Raw genomic sequence first — 20,574 nt, 5'->3', positions numbered from 1 at the left:
ATTCATCAACATCTCTACTTCGCTAGCTCCATTACGAAGTGTGGCCGAGCGTGCATCTAGAGCCACCATTTCTCCCTCCTTTGTGTTCCATTCGCAAATGATACTTGGGAAGAGCGACTATCGATAAATGATTGAGCTCTAACTTTCTCGTCTTGGTAATTCCGCCATATATACGAGTATGTGGGTGGTAGTTATACACTACTGGCCATTAAAATTGCTAAACCGAGATGAAATGCAAATGATGAACGGTTATCCATTGGACAAATATATTATACTAGAACTGACATGTGATACATTTTCACGCAGTTTGGGTGCTTAGATCCTGAGAAATCAGTACCCAGAACAACCAACTCTGGCCGTAATATCGGCCTTGATACGCCTGGGCATTGAGTCATTCAGAGCTTAGATGCCGTGCACAGGTACAGCTGCCCATGCAGCTTCAACACGACACTACAGTTCATCAAGAGTAGTGACTGGCGTATTGTGACTAGCCAGTTGCTCGGCCACCATTGACCAGACGTTTTCAGTTGGTGAGAAATCTCGAGAATGTGCTGGCCAGGGCAGCAGTCGAACATTTTCTGTATCCAGAGAGGCCCGTACAGGACCTGCAACATGCGGTCGTGCATTATACTGCTGAAATGTAGGGTTTCGCAAGGATCGAATGAAGGGTAGAGCCACGGGTCGTAACACATCTGAAATGTAACGTCCACTGTTCAAAGTGCTGTCAATGCAAACAAGAGGTGACCGAGACGTGTAACCAATGGTACCCCATACCACCACGCTGGGTGATACGCCAGTATGGCGATGATGAATACACGCTTCCAATTTGCGTTCACCGCGATTTCGCCAAACACGGATGCGACCATCATGATACTGTAAACAGATCCTGGATTCATCCGAAAAATGACGTTTTGTCATTCGTGCATCCAGGTTCGTCGTTGAGTACACCATCGCAGGCGCTCCTGTCTATAATGCAGCGTCAAGGGTAACTGCAGCCATGGTCTCCGAGCTGATAGTCAATGCTGCTGCAAACGTCGCCGAACTGTTGGTGCAGATGGTTGTTGTTTTGCAAACGTCCCCATCTGTTGACTCAGGGATCGAGACGTGGCTGCACGATCCGTTACAGCCATGCGGATAAGATGCCTGTCATCTCGACTGCTAGTGATACGAGGCCGTTGGGATCCAGCACTGCGTTCCGCATTACCCTCCTGAACCCACCGATTCCATATTCTGCTAACAGTCATTGGATTTCGACCAACGCGAGCAGCAATGTCACGATGCGATAAACCGCGATCGCGATAGGCTACAATCCGATCTTTATCAAAGTCGGAAACGTGATGGTACGCATTTCTCCTACTTACACGAGGCAACGCCGCTCAACTTCTGTTTGTGTATGAGAAATCGGTTTGGAACTTTCCTCATGTCAGCAAAATGGTTCAAATGGCTCTGAGCACTATGGGATTTAACATCTGAGGTCATCAGTCCCCTAGATCTTAGAACTACTAAAACCTAACTAACCTAAGGCCATCACACATATCCATGCCCGAGGCAGGATTCGAACCTGCAACAGTGGCAGTCGCTCGGTTCCGGACGGAAGCGCCTAGACCCGCTCGGCCACGGCGGCCGGCCTCATGTCAGCACGTTGTGGGTGTCGCCACCGTCGCCAACCTTGTGTGAATGCTCTGAAAAGCTAATCATTTGCATATCACAGCATCTTATTCCTGTCGGTCAAATTTCGCGTCTGTAGCGCGTCATCTTCGTGGTGTAGCAATTTTAATGGCCAATAGTGTATGTTTCCAGAATTAATTGGAACTAGAAATTTCAACAGTAAATCTCTTCGTGATGCACAACGCCTATCTCGTAGCTTCCGCCACTGGAACTTGTTAAGAATTTTGGTAAAGCTTCCAAAGTACTAAACGATCCTGTGACTGAATGCGATGTTCCTTGTAGCATCTTCGTCTCTTATATTAATCCTTTCCGGTAAGCGAAGCAAACTGATAAGCAGTAATCACGAATCGAATGGCCAAGTGTTTTGCAATCCATTTATTTCATAGATAAATTGGATTCCGCAGTGAGTCTCAGCCTGGCAACTGATTTTCGTGCTAATTTCGTTCTACTTTTGGTCACTCCGTATGGTTCCCTTTGTGTATATGACGATAATTACTCATTGCAGCAATTTGGAGCCAATATTGCAATGAAAAAGTAGTGTTTCTGTTCGCCTATTTATGCACAACATATTACATTATCACAACATCTGCTGAATGGAGGTCAGCATCAGCCTACGATTGGGTATAATCCTGAGCTGATGATTTATATCTCACATTTCAGAACCGATATTATGAATATCAAGAGCTCAGATGGAAACCCAGTTCTAAGCAAAGAAGGGAAAGCAGAAAGGTGGAAGGAGTATATAGAGGGTCTATACAAGGGCGATGTACTTGAGGACAATATTATGGAAATGGAAGAGGATGTAGATGAAGATGAAATGGGAGATATGATACTGCGTGAAGAGTTTGACAGAGCGCTGAAAGACCTGAGTCGAAACAAGGCCCCGGGAGTAGACAACATTCCATTAGAACTACTGACAGCCTTGGGAGAGCCAGTCCTGACAAAACTCTACCATCTGGTGAGCAAGATGTATGAGACAGGCGAAATACCCTCAAACTTCAAGAAGAATATAGTAGTTCCAATCCCAAAGAAAGCAGGTGTTCACAGATGTGAAAATTACCGAACTATCAGTTTAATAAGTCACAGCTGCAAAATACTAACACGAATTCTTTACAGACGAATGGAAAAACTAGTAGAAGCCAACCTCGGGGAAGATCAGTTTGGATTCCGTAGAAACACTGGAACACGTGAGGCAATACTGCCCTTACGACTTATCTTAGAAGAAAGATTAAGGAAAGGCAAACCTACGTTTCTAGCATTTGTAGACTTAGAGAAAGCTTTTGACAATGTTGACTGGAATACTCTCTTTCAAATTCTAAAGGTGGCAGGGGTAAAATACATGGAGCGAAAGGCTATTTACAATTTATACAGAAACCAGATGGCAGTTATAAGAGTCGATGGACATGAAAGGGAAGCAGTGGTTGGGAAGGGAGTAAGACAGGGTTGTAGCCTCTCCCCGATGTTGTTCAATCTGTATATTGAGCAAGCAGTAAAGGAAACAAAAGAAAAATTCGGAGTAGGTATTAAAATTCATGGAGAAGAAATAAAAACTTTGAGGTTCGCTGATGACATTGTAATTCTGTCAGAGACAGCAAAGGACTTGGAAGAGCAGTTGAATGGAATGGACAGTGTCTTGAAAGGAGGATATAAGATGAACATCAACAAAAGCAAAACAAGGATAATGGAATGTAATCTAATTAAGTCGGGTGATGCTGAGGGAATTAGATTAGGAAATGAGACACTTAAAGTAGTAAAGGAGTTTTGCTATTTGGGGAGCAAAATAACTGATGATGGCCGAAGTAGAGAGGATATAAAATGTAGGCTGGCAATGGCAAGGAAACCGTTTCTGAAGAAGAGAAATTTGTTAACATCCTGTATTGATTTAAGTGTCAGGAAGTCATTTCTGAAAGTATTCGTATGGAGTGTAGCCATGTATGGAAGTGAAACATGGACGATAAATAGTTTGGACAAGAAGAGAATAGAAGCTTTCGAAATGTGGTGCTACAGAAGAATGCTGAAGATTAGATGGGTAGATCACATAACTAACGAGGAAGTATTGTATAGGATTGGGGAGAAGAGAAGTTTGTGGCACAACTTGACCAGAAGAAGGGATCGGTTGGTAGGACATGTTCTGAGGCATCAAGGGATCACCAATTTAGTATTAGAGGGCAGCGTGGAGGGTAAAAATCGTAGAGGGAGACCAAGAGATGAATACACTAAGCAGATTCAGAAGGATGTAGGTTGCAGTAGGGACTGGGAGATGAAAAAGCTTGCACAGGATAGAGTAGCATGGAGAGCTGCATCAAACCAGTCTCAGGACTGAAGACCACAACAACAACAACATGTTTTAAGAAGGCTAAATATAGATTACTCACCGTTAAGTTATTTATCCACTGTCTTCTTTCTTCTCGGCAACTAGAGACCAGTAGAGCGTTAGAGGGGCCCTCTAGCATGTGGCCAGATGAGAGAAACGCAGAGGCCAACTAGAAACGTGAAGAACTGTAATCATTTGTTTACATAAACATCGAGAAGTGAACTGATTTATAACCGACGAATAATACATATAAAATAAGTTTATCGTAACTGTATGATTATACATCCAACTGATGATGTCTTAAAGTGCAAAAGGGGTCAATGCGTCTGGTAGAGCAAAAGTAGTAGTGCCAAGTGGGAACAGCCCCACTCTGCATTGTTGCCAAATTTATTCAAGATGGTGGATCCGAGATGGCAGCCATAGATGTGGCAACATCTGAGTGACGTCATAGCGGAATTTCAACTTTTGGTGGGAAAATAGATCATGAATTGGGCTAAATCCTCTAACCTAGTCCCCTCCCCTCACTACTTCCCTCACCTCCTCCATCTGGAAATTCGTGGGAAAAGGAGTCAGTCTCTACTGGGCTGCTGGATAGGATGGACATAAGTCTTTATTTTCCATGCATTGTTTATTTTAGCAATTTGAACTATCATATGCTGTAGCTCCATCCAATGCGTTCACTACGAAGTCCAGAGCCCAGGTGATGTAGTTCACAACACCACCACCAAACTCCCCTCCTCTGACATAATCGAAGATGACCGTTTGGGGAAAAATGGCAGGGAAAGGGGTCACTTTGTGTCTAGCTACTGGACTGGGAGAACAGACATAATTGTGTACTGTTTTCAATTGACGAGATACTATGCTTGAGAAGGAGTAGTATATTAACAATTGAGGACTGTGTTGACAGCACTGATATTTGGTGAATACGAATAAGCATCGTGAAATATTCAGTATGGGGCTAAGTTTATGCTTCGCAATTCATACTGGTAAACGCGTTTGCTGCAAATGTAGATCATTCGATAAAAGTCCAGTCAGTCATCAAAAGCACAAGAGGCAAGACATTCACCTCAGTCTCCACACCCCAAGCGTGCTGGCTTATGGTACAGTCACGCGATAGCCACTAAGCACTTCCTGTCACACTGGAAATACCCGCAGCCTTCCACTTTCCAATCCTCGGTGCACAGATATCCTTTATCATTGAACACAAACTGCTTCAGGAGACTCTGAAAGAAAAGGATCCCAAAGCACCTGTGAAATTGTTCCATGGACATTTTCCGCGCTTTTGTAGAAAATACACTTGTTTTTGAGCACAGGCTGCTTTAGGAGATACTAAATCCAACTGGATACGTCTGAAAATACACACTCAAGAAAGATAGCTGCGTAACAGTCCGCACCAGTTTTGCGATGTATGCCGCCACACTCGAGCATGGACTCTAAACGGATCGCTGCACACTTGTAAACCACCTTGAGTCACTTCACACGTTTTTGTGGGAAACAGATTCCGAAACCGATATCAGCTGCGATATCTGATTTTAAACAAGAAAAAAATATGGGGGAGGTGAAATAAATATGTCTGTAACAGGACGCTCACCACTTTCTGAGTTTTGCCTGATTGTTTGAAGAGAGAGAGAGAGAGAGAGAGAGAGAGAGAGAGAGAGAGAGAGAGAGCGAGAGAGACAGAAATTTCTGAGTCCTACTGCTGCTGCGTCGTTCATCACTTTTCTGAAACGATGAGTGAGCTTATTTTATATTTGCTGCTTGAAAAGTAACTAAAAAATTGTTGTAATTTAATCTCAAAGATACAAGAAGAAAATTTGATCGACTGTCATACCAGAGGAACACTCTAAAAAACTTTTCTTGTCATTGAGAGACAAAGGACTAATTTCGAGATTCTTTTATTACTTTTAGTATCAACTACCTTTTGTGTTCTGATGTGATGGCGTAAAGACGTAATGTATAGTTTCATGTCTATGTGTGTGTTAAATGATGAAAGATGTGTTTTATAATTTCTGTCAAGATCAAGCCTAAATCCCATACCAATGGAGTACAAATTATTCTGTTAATTCGAAAAGGCGAATTTTAGATGGAGGCGACGATCTTTGCGACGGCGCTGCTCAACAGTAGAGGTACGTGATTTTGCTCACTACTTTCCTTTGGTGGCCGCTAAGGTTAACTTCGATGTGTTTTGGCCGAGACATTCAGAACCTGCAATCTTCCTTTTCGTATAAAAATAGGAGTGCGATTGAAAATGAAATATTCTTAAATTTAAATAATTGCAATTCTTTTACCCAGGCCACGGGGAATTACAGAAAGTACGTGCCTCTACCCTGATTGTACGTTCGCAATCTTCGAGTGTGTTACGACTTATTTATTTTACACAAAAAAAAAAAATTAAGATAGATCTTTCTCATCAAATCGCAACCACTCGTACGCAAATGTACGTACCCTCTGAATGTGTCTAGTCAGTCGTGCGCATTGTTCTACAGCTTTTCTGTTAATATTCTGTGGATTGCATCTCCGCAATTAATTTTTGTTTATGCCGCAAATCACACTTCACGCGAAGTATTTATTACGCAAGTTTCAGGCTCCATTTAATGTCAAAAAAAAAATTCCGAAGTACGGCTGACTAAGCAAACCGCTACAATAATTTCATATCTCTACAACTACAATAACAAAAAAAAAAAAAAATAACAATAACAAAAAAACAAAAAGAATGACAGAGAGGGTACGTTACATGCTACTGGCATTATTTTCCTCACTTCTCGATGTACACACTGATTACTAAGTACAGACGGGGAAATCAGAACAATTACACAAACAGAATCCGAAGCACTGTCCTACAGATGAGAAAATGGCTGGTCTAGGAACGCTCTAAAGCCACAATGGCGGATGTGGGACAGCATCTGGCCACAGATGGATGGTCTGCTTGAACTTGTGTTTGAACACTTAAACAAAGAAGACATCATGTTACTCTCACAACTTTCTGTAGATACCTTGCACTTATATTGTTCGAACTACTCTGTAAAGGCTCCTATGCCCGGCACAAAGGATGTATTGTGAATCAATGGAGCATTCTGTTTGGCTCTTACTGAATTTACCTGCCAAACTGCTACTGCGAGTGTGTGGGAGCACTAACTGTCATTTCTTTCGTCATAAAGGCAAATTACGAGACTTTCAGCGGCTAAACTACTTTGTACGGATCTAGAAAAACATACATCAGCCATATTGCGCTGACAGTTAAACCCTGCAAAAGTGACTTACAGATCATGAAATATGGAAAGACACTCCATCAATTACACTGCTCTGCTACTGTAGAGGAAAGCTTGAATTTTCAGCGTGAAACAGATATCCAACCAGACTGTCACCACATACCATATCGATGTAGAACACACAGTTCTTATCCTGCCATACAAAATCATCACTTCTGCACCAGGCATATAGCTATCGATTATCAGACACTCGTTACATATACCGCAAAGACAGACAGATCCCCAAAAAAAGCACAAGCACCGTAGATAGTCATCGTAGTACAAGATATTTCCTGTGAGGTTGGTCAGTTCTCCACCACACCAACGGTCACGAGTCAACTGCCCCTATACACGCGTGACTGATATGCGATCAGAGCGCCCTCTATCGACAGTTGTCACTCTCCGAACTGTTGTACTTGCTTTCTACACCTAATTACAGACTCTGAGATTACAAGAACGTATGCATTTTCACATGTCTTGCCAGAATATCATACCATTTACGCGATAGTTCTTGATATCAAGCGCATAGCACCATGGTACCGATTTCATTTATTCTCGATTCAGAAACATACAAATTTACAATAGCCATACACATCAATATATATATATATATATATATATATATATATATATATATATATATATATATATAAGAACCTTCAACATCGCAGAGCGTCAGCAATCGTTGGTTAATATATTAAAAAACTAGAAACCCGCCTCGATTGCGAAAAAAGCACCTAGTGTTAACCTAGGTTTCGGCGTAGATAACTACACCTTCCTCAGAACAATAAAACCCGCAAGTGCCTAAGAAGACCTTTGTTAATGATTAAAAGAACACCATAGCTATACATTTATAACGGAAAAAAGGAAAACACAAACAGTACATATGTACAAAGTCTAAACCACTACTTAACTTAATGGTGTAACCTCCACCTCACACCAGCCTATGTTCGATGGGCCATGACCCGCCATAAACTTCAGCTACAAATGGTAGCTCACTTACTTGTAGCTGCAGTTTATGGTGGGTCATGGCCCATCGAACATAGGCTGGTGTGAGGTGGAGGTTACACCATTAAGTTAGGTAGTGGTTTAGACTTTGTACATATGTACTGTTTGTGTTTTCCTTTTTTTTTTCGTTATAAATGTATAGTTATGGCGTTCTTTTAATCATTGACAAAGGTCTTCTTAGGCACTTGTTGGTTTTATTGTTCTGAAGAAGGTGTAGTTATCTACGCCGAAACCTAGGTTAACAGTAGGTGCTTTTTCCCAATCGAGGCGGGTTTCTAGCTTTTTTAATATATATATTTATATTACATGTGTCCAGTACTCTGCAACCTCCAAGGCGTTTGGAGTGGCTTGCAGGAGATCAATCTTCGTGCAGGATGTAGGGCACAAAAGGCACTGGAGCCTGTTGCTTGTGAACAATCACAGGACGTATCTTCTGTTATGAAGCCCCATCTCTTCAGGTTGTCTCTGGATGGTCCAACTCCCGAACGTAATCTGTTTAAAGATTTCCACACCAGTAAGCTGTCGTTGTGTCCAGGTGGTAGTTCTTCAGCTTCTGGCGTCTGCAAGTGAGGCGTCGACTTCTTCCATAACTCCAGCCTTGCCTTCTCTGGTGAAATGGTGAGCTTCTCGGATGATGAGCCTCCACGAAGATTGCAATGATTTCCGACCAAGATAAGACTTGCAATCGGGCGTACCCTGGGCGTCAGATTTCTCTGGCGGCTGATCCTTTCACACCAGAAACATCATCTTGGTCCTTTTCAGGACCACAGTTGACCATCATATCGATGGTACCGATTGCTCGCACACTATAATTCCGAAGATAGAGTAGAAAATATTTATCTGGAAACCTGGAACTTTAACCATGTGCAGCGAGGTGCAATGCGCTGTAAACCACTGAATAACTAGAAAATTGTCTTGTCTGTAAATATCCTTCCGTGAAAACTCGAAAAAAAGGATATTGATAGTTCCTCTCCCGAATACCGATGTCAATGATGTAACAGATTCAAAATCATCCTTCCACTTTACCAAGTCAATTAAGTTGTTTCACAAGTCTAGAGAACGAGCAAAAGTGTCTTCTACCCGTTCTTCACCAGGTAGATGCACACAACACACATCACAATCAATGTTCCCTCAACCAAATAAGATGGGAAATGTGAAGAAGCACTCAACCGGACAATGTACATGGGAGGGAATAATGACCCAGCACAAACACACGTCCATATTGAATCTTCTCAAATTTCCACAGAGATCACACGTGATCACGAAGGCTGGCTAACACATGCTATTAGTTTGCTATTCAACTGTCTAGAGGGCGGCACTGTTAGGTCAACTACATTCCAGTACCCTGGCTGGCCTCTCCATTTGGACAGCTCCTGCCATAACCTGGAAACGTCAATCGTTCTCGCCACAGGCCACCACTGCCACATACTCCCCACACAGCAGACAGAATCGTCCCACGAAACTAGCCATATATATTTTATCACTGTACTCACAATTCAATATTACGATTGCAGCCTCAATCGCACGACATCCGAAATAACCCATCCTGATGACTGTGACTCCGGAAATACACTCCTGGAAATGGAAAAAAGAACACATTGACACCGGTGTGTCAGACCCACCATACTTGCTCCGGACACTGCGAGAGGGCTGTACAAGCAATGATCACACGCACGGCACAGCGGACACTCCAGGAACCGCGGTGTTGGCCGTCGAATGGCGCTAGCTGCGCAGCATTTGTGCACCGCCGCCGTCAGTGTCAGCCAGTTTGCCGTGGCATACGGCGCTCCATCGCAGTCTTTAACACTGGTAGCATGCCGCGACAGCGTGGACGTGAACCGTATGTGCAGTTGACGGACTTTGAGCGAGGGCGTATAGTGGGCATGCGGGAGGCCGGGTGGACGTACCGCCGAATTGCTCAACACGTGGGGGTGAGGTATCCACAGTACATCGATGTTGTCGCCAGTGGTCGGCGGAAGGTGCACGTGCCCGTCGACCTGGGACCGGACCGCAGCGACGCACGGATGCACGCCAAGACCGTAGGATCCTACGCAGTGCCGTAGGGGACCGCACCGCCACTTCCCAGCAAATTAGGGACACTGTTGTTCCTGGGGTATCGGCGAGGACCATTCGCAACCGTCTCCATGAAGCTGGGCTACGGTCCCGCACACCGTTAGGCCGTATTCCGCTCACGCCCCAACATCGTGCAGCGCGCCTCCAGTGGTGTCGCGACAGGCGTGAATGGAGGGACGAATGGAGACGTGTCTTCAGCGATGAGAGTCGCTTCTGCCTTGGTGGCAATGATGGTCGTACGCGTGTTTGGCGCCGTGCAGGTGAGCGCCACAATCAGGACTGCATACGACCGAGGCACACAGGGCCAACATCCGGCATCATGGTGTGGGGAGCGATCTCCTACACTGGCCGTACACCACTGGTGATCGTCGAGGGGACACTGAATAGTGCACGGTACATCCAAACCGTCATCGAACCCATCGTTCTACCATTCCTAGACCGGCAAGGGAACTTGCTGTTCCAACAGGACAATGCACGTCCGCATGTATCCCGTGCCACCCAACGTGCTCTAGAAGGTGTAAGTCAACTACCCTGGCCAGCAAGATCTCCGGATCTGTCCCCCATTGAGCATGTTTGGGACTGGATGAAGCGTCGTCTCACGCGGTCTGCATGTCCAGCACGAACGCTGGTCCAACTGAGGCGCCAGGTGAAAATGGCATGGCAAGCCGTTCCACAGGACTACATCCAGCATCTCTACGATCGTCTCCATTGGAGAATAGCAGCCTGCATTGCTGCGAAAGGTGGATATACACTGTACTAGTGCCGACATTGTGCATGCTCTGTTGCCTGTGTCTATGTGCCTGTGGTTCTGTCAGTGTGATCATGTGATGTATCTGACCCCAGGAATGTGTCAATAAAGTTTCCCCTTCCTGGGACAATGAATTCACGGTGTTCTTATTTCAATTTCCAGGAGTGTATAAACATGTGTAGTATTCTCATGACTGGACTGAATTTTTGACGAAAAAAAGTCTTTCATTCTCCTTATGGCTATCGATTTTTCCACGTCAAATCCATACCGTCCTTATGACAGGCAAAATCATTTTTTTGCACTTTTCAGAACAGACACATACTTTATAAGCCTGCTGCTTACGGCGAATCTGTTACACTTGTTCCTGTCACAAGTGATCTTTGTTCCACAGGCGCACACAAGTATCTCATATCCATGTTAAAATCTATTCAGGCTTTATAAATCGAGGTACTATATTGCTTACAAATAAAGTGGTTTCCCACACAAATACAACATTGAATATAGACAGTGGTTGCGGGATGTGTATTAACATACTGAAAGTGCGGACGGATGTTGACGGCGGTGTAAGCTCGTAATAAAATCACAGAATTTAAAGTTCATTTGGCTAAGGAATATGGTATGAAGCCCATATTGGCAACTCCCTTATGCCACTGCTAGACATTTCTCCAGTATTTGTAACGCGTTTTAACTCGTCATGTGACGAGTCGGGCGGTATATCCACTGGTTTATAGGTGATGATTTATTGAGAATAATAGCATACAGTAGATGCTGCGCTGTGTGACAAATAACTTCAAAAGAAAGGAGTGCAACACAAGATTGTGGTCGTAAGGAATGTACAAAATCCTATGACCGATACACTGGCATTTTTCAGATCTATAGTGTTATGCCTTCCGGTGGAAATGCTGTCTGCTATTTGGAATCCAGTCTTTCCATACAACCATATACCTTCGTTGCATCTTATGGAGAAGTCTTTTAATGATAACAGCTACTAGTGAATCATATTCATTTGCAATCATATATCTCGAAACCAGTCATCTTTTTCGAACCTATTTGCTACAGTAAAACTCGAACACGTTTTTTAGGCAACCCCTATGCCTCCTGTAACTGTTCCTCAGTCTCTGCAGCTTTGTGCGTGTGATTATTCCAGTTCAAGTCGGAACTGAGCAGAAGTCGGAGAGTGCTCTCTGTACCATGTTCTTCAACCTGTATAGAAACAGAGTGAGCTGAGTTAGTGCGACAGGACCATGTTTTGACCATTAGGTGGAAATGAAAACATGATATCGTAGATCTGTCAATAGTACGCATTGTGTGAAGTCAACGCCAAACGATGATTTCTCTTCCGCAACACACATACTGCATGATTTTAAATAAAGGCAGTCACAACATATGGAAACCAGAAGAGTTTTGCGGCATTATGGAGAGTTTCCAAGGGACCAGGATTCTGCTACCCCATTGCAATGTGTCTCCAAACTACATACAGGTACTGCAGTCTGAAGGAGATCTGCATCCCTCTGGGTGCATTCATGTCTGGCACCCAAAGATTCTCTCTATCATCCTTATTTTGTACCATCCAACAGAGAAAGAAAATAAACTGCAATCTATAAAAACTTCACCATCATCCGGTAGAGAACTCGATAATACTTGAAGCACATCCCTGTTTTCCAATGTACATATCGAAAACAAATACCGTCTGTGTGCTGGCATCAAGCATAGGTTTCGACCCCCATTAAATATACAGTTACTCAGTCGCCTGCACAGGCCAGTGTGAAGTGTCATCGCCTGTACTGTAGGAGGACGGTCACATCCCACAGACCATACTATCAGTCTCAAGGGATGGTCCCTGTGTCCCTGTTTGAAACACTGTTTTTATCTGCTGTAACACATCCAAGCAGCATATGACACAGCTTTGTCCACCACCATACATTTGGGTTTTTCTCACCATGACTTTGAGGTCTGTGTCAGGTTCTAAACTGACACTAACACTTTTTGAGGCATTGGCTCTCACACAAAACTAGACATCACATGGTATAAATTATGTTACAACCCCCCCCCCCCCCTCCCCACACACACACTGGCTCATTTGAAATAAAGGACAGTCACTTCATATGGAAATTGGAAGAGTTTTGTGGCGAAGCATTTCCAAACAGCTGTCTGAAGGTGATTGACGACCTCTACATTTAAACTCAGCTTTCACAGTGACAGGATAGCTGATGCCTCAGTGTTCCATTTCGATTGATTCCTCATATTGCAGTCATGCACGCAATCACTGTTTCGGTGCTAGCCATCCCCGGAAGGTGTTGCTCCTCCAACAAGACTCTTTCTCCATTTCAAACAAGTGATGTCAGTCAGTCAGTCGGTATGTGGTAATCAACAATTTACCAGTGAATGGATGAGATGGAAAAGACACCATCGATGTACTGTAATAATAAGCATCACAGTTGATAGTGTGATCAACTTTAGCAATTTTATCGTAAATCCACCACCGAACGATGATGCGACAGTATGCTTCATACTTTCTGCACCATCGCTAAACCATCTATCCCCTACATTGAATCGGCCGGTGTGGCCGAGCGGTTCTAGGTGCTACAGTCTGGAACCGCGTGACCGCTACGGTCGCAGGTTCGAATCCCGCCTCCGGCATGGACGTGTGTAATGTCCTTAGGTTAGTTAGGTTGAAGTAGTTCTAAGTTCTAGGGGACTGATGGCCTCAGAAGTTAAGTCCTATAGTGCTCAGAGCCATTTGAACCCTACATTGAGAGTACCATATACTTGATTGCGCATGTCGATAAAGGACTGTGCAGTACGTCTGTTCAGTGTTAATTTTAGAATATATACCAGACGGCGATTCACATACTTCTAGCACTTCGATCATAGTGTGCAATTTACGAACTTTTTCTCTGCAGATGGCGGTCACAGAGCATTCTTAGCGTAAAGTTAGAGATTGAAAGATTCCTTACCATTGTCTCTGACCAACCCTCCCTGCAGCACTGTCACTAATTTCACTTGAAGCTTACCAGAGGTAGACCACTGCATTCTGCATTTCGTGAGGGTACCATAAAAAGCATTATGTCCAACCACAAGGTCCTCGTCGCAAAGTTAACTTCCATGCGAATAATCATTGGAATTAGAGGCAGTAGTGATTCCATGTAGTGTTTCACTACTGCAGACAATCAGTCAAGCCGAAATATGTTTAAAAGCAATTTATATTCCAATGACAGTACGCAAGATTTCTCCACATGCGCCCATGTCGATGAGGTTAGCACCCCCTGTTTGTGTATAATAGATATCGAAGTGTTGTGATATAATTGCAGGCGGTTAAGAAGAAGACGAAAGGGCTGGATTATATGCGTGTTAGATGGACGGTGTTTGAAGCATTTTTTGTAAATCAACTGCGCTATGAATTCTGAAGTATTGTTTTAGTGACTGGCAACAGAACCAAGATGGTATATAGAACATAAGCACATGCACTCCTAAGGCTACACGTTTGTGCACATAAAACATGCTACAATGTTAGAGCAGTGCGGTTTCAGACCTGTTAGACACGTGGAATGCAATGCTGTTAATATTCAAATATAAGAAATATATTTCCAGCATATGACATACATTCTCCTAGAAAGTTTATCTAAGATAAACTATGGTGACAAACAGTAAAAGGGAAAAACTACTTCCTTAAAACATCGATCTTTTGTGATATATGCACAATATAGCTCTCCAGAGGTGTATAGTGCCCAGTGTTCACAACCGATCACAGTTCAGAAATTACACTATGCTCGCACCAGTCCTATAAAAAATGATCGTTAGTATCGGAGAAAGCATCTTACAAGAAAACATGCAAACACTTATCAGAGGTATTTGACATTTGAAATTATATGTCATGCTGCTACTAATTTCATAAACAGGACATCTGTCTGTATTCATGGGGATTGCAGTACCTCGCAAGGAACTGTCGACAACTTGGGATCACCATAGTTATGGAACTGAAAATTTGATTTTATTCCCAAGAAGCGGCATGGGAGTGGAGTGCGTCTCACAAATCTTCATTCGCCTAGAGGAAAGAGCTGAAACAGGATCGACAGGTTTCATCATCACATATGATGAGGAAGTACTCTGATGGCTAAGATGTTTGCTGTCAATGATTGCAAGTAGATAGTGTTCTAAGTCACACACAGAACTCGCAGTTGTATAAGAGTCGAACGCAGGCTATTCCACACATCTCATGCACCCTGACAGAGCCACTGAAAAAGAATTGGTTGAATGACCTGCAGCAACATCTCCCTATCTCTGTAGCGCTCTCCGACTTCTGCTCACTTCCAACTTAAATTGGAACGTTCACATGACAAAGCTGCAGAGACTGAAGACCAGTTACAGAATGCATAGGGCCTGCCTACAAAACCACATTGGAGTTTTACTTCAGCAGACAGGTTCGAAAAAGGTAACTTCTCCATAGGATCCAACGACGGGATGTGGCAGAATGGAAAGACTTGATTCCATATCGCAGACAACATTTCTACTGGAAAGCGTAACACTGTAGATCTAAAAATGCCAGTGTATTGGTCACAGGATTATGTTCATTTCTTAGAACCACAGTCTTGCGTTACACCTTTTTCTGTCATTCATCACAGAGCACACCTTCTACTGTACATGATCATTCTCAATTAACCATAGCCGATAAACCAGTGGATGTATTGCACAACTTGTGACATCACACTGTGGTGGATGACCGACTGATCTCGTAGGAAATATCTAGTAGCACAAGAACTGTATGCGTTACATGTGCTTATGTTTTTTAGGAGGGGAAGGGGGGATCTGCCTGTCTTCACAGCAGATGAGTGCGCTACAACGTGAGTATCGGAAGATGGCTGACAATACTGGCCTTCCATTATCAAATGATGTATTCTCTGTGGAGAGGTTGAGATGAAGACATCCCGTTCTTATCTTGCTGACGTGGAATTCCATGTCATTGATGAATACTCGTAGAAACGCCGCTGGACAGAAGTGAATGCACATTGGAAGCGTGTATTCGTCATGTCATACTGGCGTATCACCCGGCGTGATGGTATGGGGTGCCATTGGTTACACGTCTCGGTCACCTCTTGTTCGCATTGACGGCACATTGAACAGTGGACGTTACATTTCATATGTGTTACGACCCGTGGCTCTACCCTTCATTCGATCCCTGCGAAACCCTACATTTCAGCAGGATAATGCACGACCGCATGTTGCAGGTCCTGTACAGGCCTTTCTCGATACAGAAAATGTTTGACAGCTGCCCTGGCCAGCACTTTCTCCAGATCTTTCACTAATTGGAAACGTCTGGTCAATAGTGGCCGAGCAACTGGCTCATGACAATATGCCAGTCACTAGTCTTAATGAACTGTGGTATCGTGTTGAAGCTGCATGGGCAGCTGTACCTGTACACGCCATCTAAGCTCTGTTGACTCAATGCCCAGGCGTATCAAGGCCGTTATTACGGCCAGTTGTGGTTGTTCTGGGTACTGATTTCTCAGGATCTATGCACCCAAATTGCGTGAAAATGTAACCACATGTCTGTTCTAGTACAATATATTTGTCCAATGAATACCCGTTTATCATCTGCATTGCTTCTTGGTGTAGCAATTTTAATGGCCAGTAATGTAAAAGCAACCTGCTTTCGGAAAAAAAAAACGTGTTGCATTAGTTAGCGATCGCTCCTCGTAATTATCCGAAACAAAGACGACGCTAGACAGACACCACTTCAGTGCTCTCAGTTACATGCTAGTCACGCAAACGCGCGCGCGAGAGCAGACACACACACACACGCACACACACACACACACACACACACACACATACAACACACACACACACACACACACACACACACACACACACACACTCGCTATAAGTACCACCCAATTAGTGTTCAGTATGACCCGAAAATATTCAGTCGGTCACAACTTTCGGAATCGCTAGTACTGCTGCTTCTTCCTTCTTCTAGACACTCCGCTCTCACAGCCAGCTTCTCATTTTCTCTCTGTCTTGCCCCAATGTAACTGCTTCCAGCGCAATCCATATAACTCGATACCTTATTCGACCACGGTTCGTTACTTTCGGTACGAAATCGCAAGCGTAAGGCGGGAGACGGAGGTGTGGGTGGGAGAGAGTACGACTGAGTTTGCAACGGGAAATTCAGCTGCCTGTAGCAGAGACCGTAATCTCAAGTTCTGCTGCAGGTAATAGCGGCACTAGTACAAGGCAGTGATCCGTGAAGGATGTAGAACAATAGCGGGCTGAGTTCTCCGAATTCAGTACCGCCGACATAGGACAGCCGAGCTAGACAGAACCTCAGGAGGTACGAGTTACCTCAGACATTTGACATTGGCGAATATGAAAACAGTAACAGTCGTGAAACGCCTGACAATATACGTGCGGACCGATCTATTGTGGTACCCCCACATAAAGCTAATTGTAATTTGCCAAACTAACGTTCATTTGAAGAATCCTATAAACATGTAATTTGTCTACGAAAGAAGTAGCAACAGAAAAGATTTACTTAATTACGTAATTCTCATAAGTTTGAGACCGTTGTGAGGTGGCAATGTATAGGATAAAAAAAAAGGTCGGGCAGTTTCGTTATAGGTTTCTTTACCAATCGCTGAGACGCTCATTCAAATAAAGTGGCTGACGGTAGATGAGAGGCATTGCTTACCGCGTAGATTTTCAGTCAAAATATCGAGAGAGGTCATACCAAGGTGAGTAAGAAAACATATTGCTTTCTGTCACATACGTTTTGCGAAATGATTATAACGGGCAGATCAGAGAAATCAGAGCTCATACCTACGAGCTCTTATGAGAGAACAGGAAACGGAGAATTTGACAGTGGTACCGAAAGCATCACCCGCCGCATACCGTAAGGTGGATTACGCAGTATAAGTGTAGATGTAAACCAGTTGGAAGTGTGAAAATCATTGGGAATGGTGATCGGAAATGGACTTGCAGTTTTTCATACAACTATACGTCATGAGAATAACTAATACTTCATTTATTTGAAAAGTAGGGACATTTATATTTTGAGACGATTTTCTTTTGAATTGTTCAATAAATGTAGTTCGTTAGACTGCCTCCATAATCTGTTAATGTCGCTGCCTTCTATGAGGAAGCACTCGGGTTCGATTCCAGGTTCCTCCACGGCTCCTTTTGAGGTCGGGAACAGGTTCCACTCAGCCTCGCGAGGCAAAATGAGAAGCCGCTTGAATGAAGGAGCAGTGGCATGACCATAATTCTTCTACCGGCAATAACGGCTGGAGGTATTGGCGAGAGGTGACCACATGTCACACGATGAGAGCTCCTGCCTCGTACTGCTGCGTACGTAGCAGTCGACCCTTTCGGAAGAGGTCTAACCAAGGCCTGATCCGTCAGTGGTGTTTCATTTTGTGTAGTTGGTTCAGTTTTATCATGTTAGGCGGAAAGTGGCAGCGAGTTAGCGAGTATACCTTTTAACAAGAACATTACAGTCGATATTTGCGTAAATATTCCTTTGGAAACATCGGTTTCGTCTGGATTGTAATTTTTAATGGACGATAGTAAATATTAAGCAAAGAAGTATATTAAATGTAGACATGATCACATCTCATATATTTGTGACATAGCCTAGGCCAAGACTTATTCCAAGATATCTTTATTAAATTAAATTCTTCATTTGTGTGGCCATATTGCCCGTAGTTGCTTGACAATTCTTGAGAGTATTTTCGTTCTGTCATTGAAACTACAAAAAATGCGTGTTTTTTTTTCATCAGACGCGTTTCACTTTATTGAGGTAAAGCATCATCAGTGGCCTGTAATTAAGTTATTTACATCTGGATTTGCTTTAAGATCGAAAAAGAGTTCGTTAACAATATGCTGGATATGGTGGATTTCCGCTTTATTTCTCACCTACATCGGGAAATGCCATCTGCTAGCACATCGTTGATGTTTTTCTTCTTCAGACACTGATCAAAATATACGAAGTAAATAAGCATTTTTTATTGATCCGTAACCATTTTCAACGCAAAAATGAGAACATGGGTTTTCTTGAATTACAACGCCGAGAATCAAAACAAATGCTTAAGACAAAATTTACCAAGTTTTTTATGTAGAATCTGATTCTGCAATAAAAATTGGGGGTTCCCATTTGAAATTTTAAAGTTTCCTCCCGCTCCACCCCCAGGGGGGCTGGGGTGGCGGGCTAATTCTAGCACAAGCAGATGTACTCCTCGAAAATAATCACCTTTGGATTGTACACATTTTTGTCATGTGAAGCTTATTTTTCGAGTTATTCTGGTTTGTCAACTTAAAATTTACACCCTGTTATGCCGACGTTGCAAGCAGAAGATGAAGAGACAAAGTAAGTATGAGGACATGTAATACAGTACGTAAAGGGAGATGAAAACCTGACAATGGGCGACTGGAATGCAGTTGTAGGGGAAGGAGTAGAAGAAATGGTTACGGGGGAATATGGGCTGAGTACTACGAATGAGATAGAACAAAAAATAATTGAGTTGTACAGTAAATATAGAGTCAGATCGCAATTTAGTAGTGATGGAGAGTAGCCTAAGTTTAAGATAATAGTCAGGAAGAATCAACATGCAAAAAAGTGTGATACGGAAGTGCTAAGAAATGACGAGATAGTGTTGAAGTTCTCTAAGGCTATAGATACAGCAATAAGGAATAGCTCGTTAGGCAGTACAGTTGAAGAGGAATGGACATCTCTAATATGGACAATAACAGGAGCTGGAAAGGAATAGATAGGTACAAAGAAGATAACTGTGACGTAACACTGGGTAAGAGAAGATGTAGTTAATCGATGAAAGAAGTACAAAAATGTTCCCGGAAATTCAGGAATACAGAAATGCAGGTCAGTCAGGAATGAAATAAATAGGAAGCGCAGGGAAGCTAAAGCGAAATGGCTGCACGAAAAATGTGAGTAAATACAAAAAGAAATGCTTGTCGGAAGGACTGATTCAGCACATAGAACAGTTAAAACAGCCTTCTGCAGAATTAAAAGCAAGAGCTGCAACATTAAAACTACAGTGAGAAATCCACTGTTAAATGCAGAGGAAAGAGTACATTGAAGGTTTCTATGGGGGGAGGAGTTGTCCGATGACACGATAGAAGAAACAACAGGAGTCGACATAGAAGAGATAGGGGATCCACTATTAGAATCAGAATTTAAAGGAGCTTTAGGTGACTTAAGATCAAATGAAGCGAACTGGATAGACAACATTCCGTCATAATTTCTAAAATCATTGGGGAAGTGGCAACAAACGAACTGTTCATGTTGATGTGTAGATTCCGGAGATATACCATCTGACTTTCGAAAAAACGTCGTCCACACAGTTCCGAAGATTGCAGGAATTGACAAGTGCGAGAGTTATCGCACAATCAGCTTAACAGTTATCGTATCCACCTTGCTGACAAGAATAATATTCAGAAGAACTGAAAAGAAAATTCAGGATGTGTTAGATGATGGACAGTTTGACTATAAGAAAGGTAAAGGT

The sequence above is a fragment of the Schistocerca piceifrons genome, chromosome 3 (genome assembly GCF_021461385.2).
Source record: "Schistocerca piceifrons isolate TAMUIC-IGC-003096 chromosome 3, iqSchPice1.1, whole genome shotgun sequence".
Lineage (NCBI taxonomy): Eukaryota > Metazoa > Arthropoda > Insecta > Orthoptera > Acrididae > Schistocerca > Schistocerca piceifrons.
The sequence above is the reverse complement of the archived record's forward strand: the minus strand, read 5'-3'. Positions refer to the sequence as shown.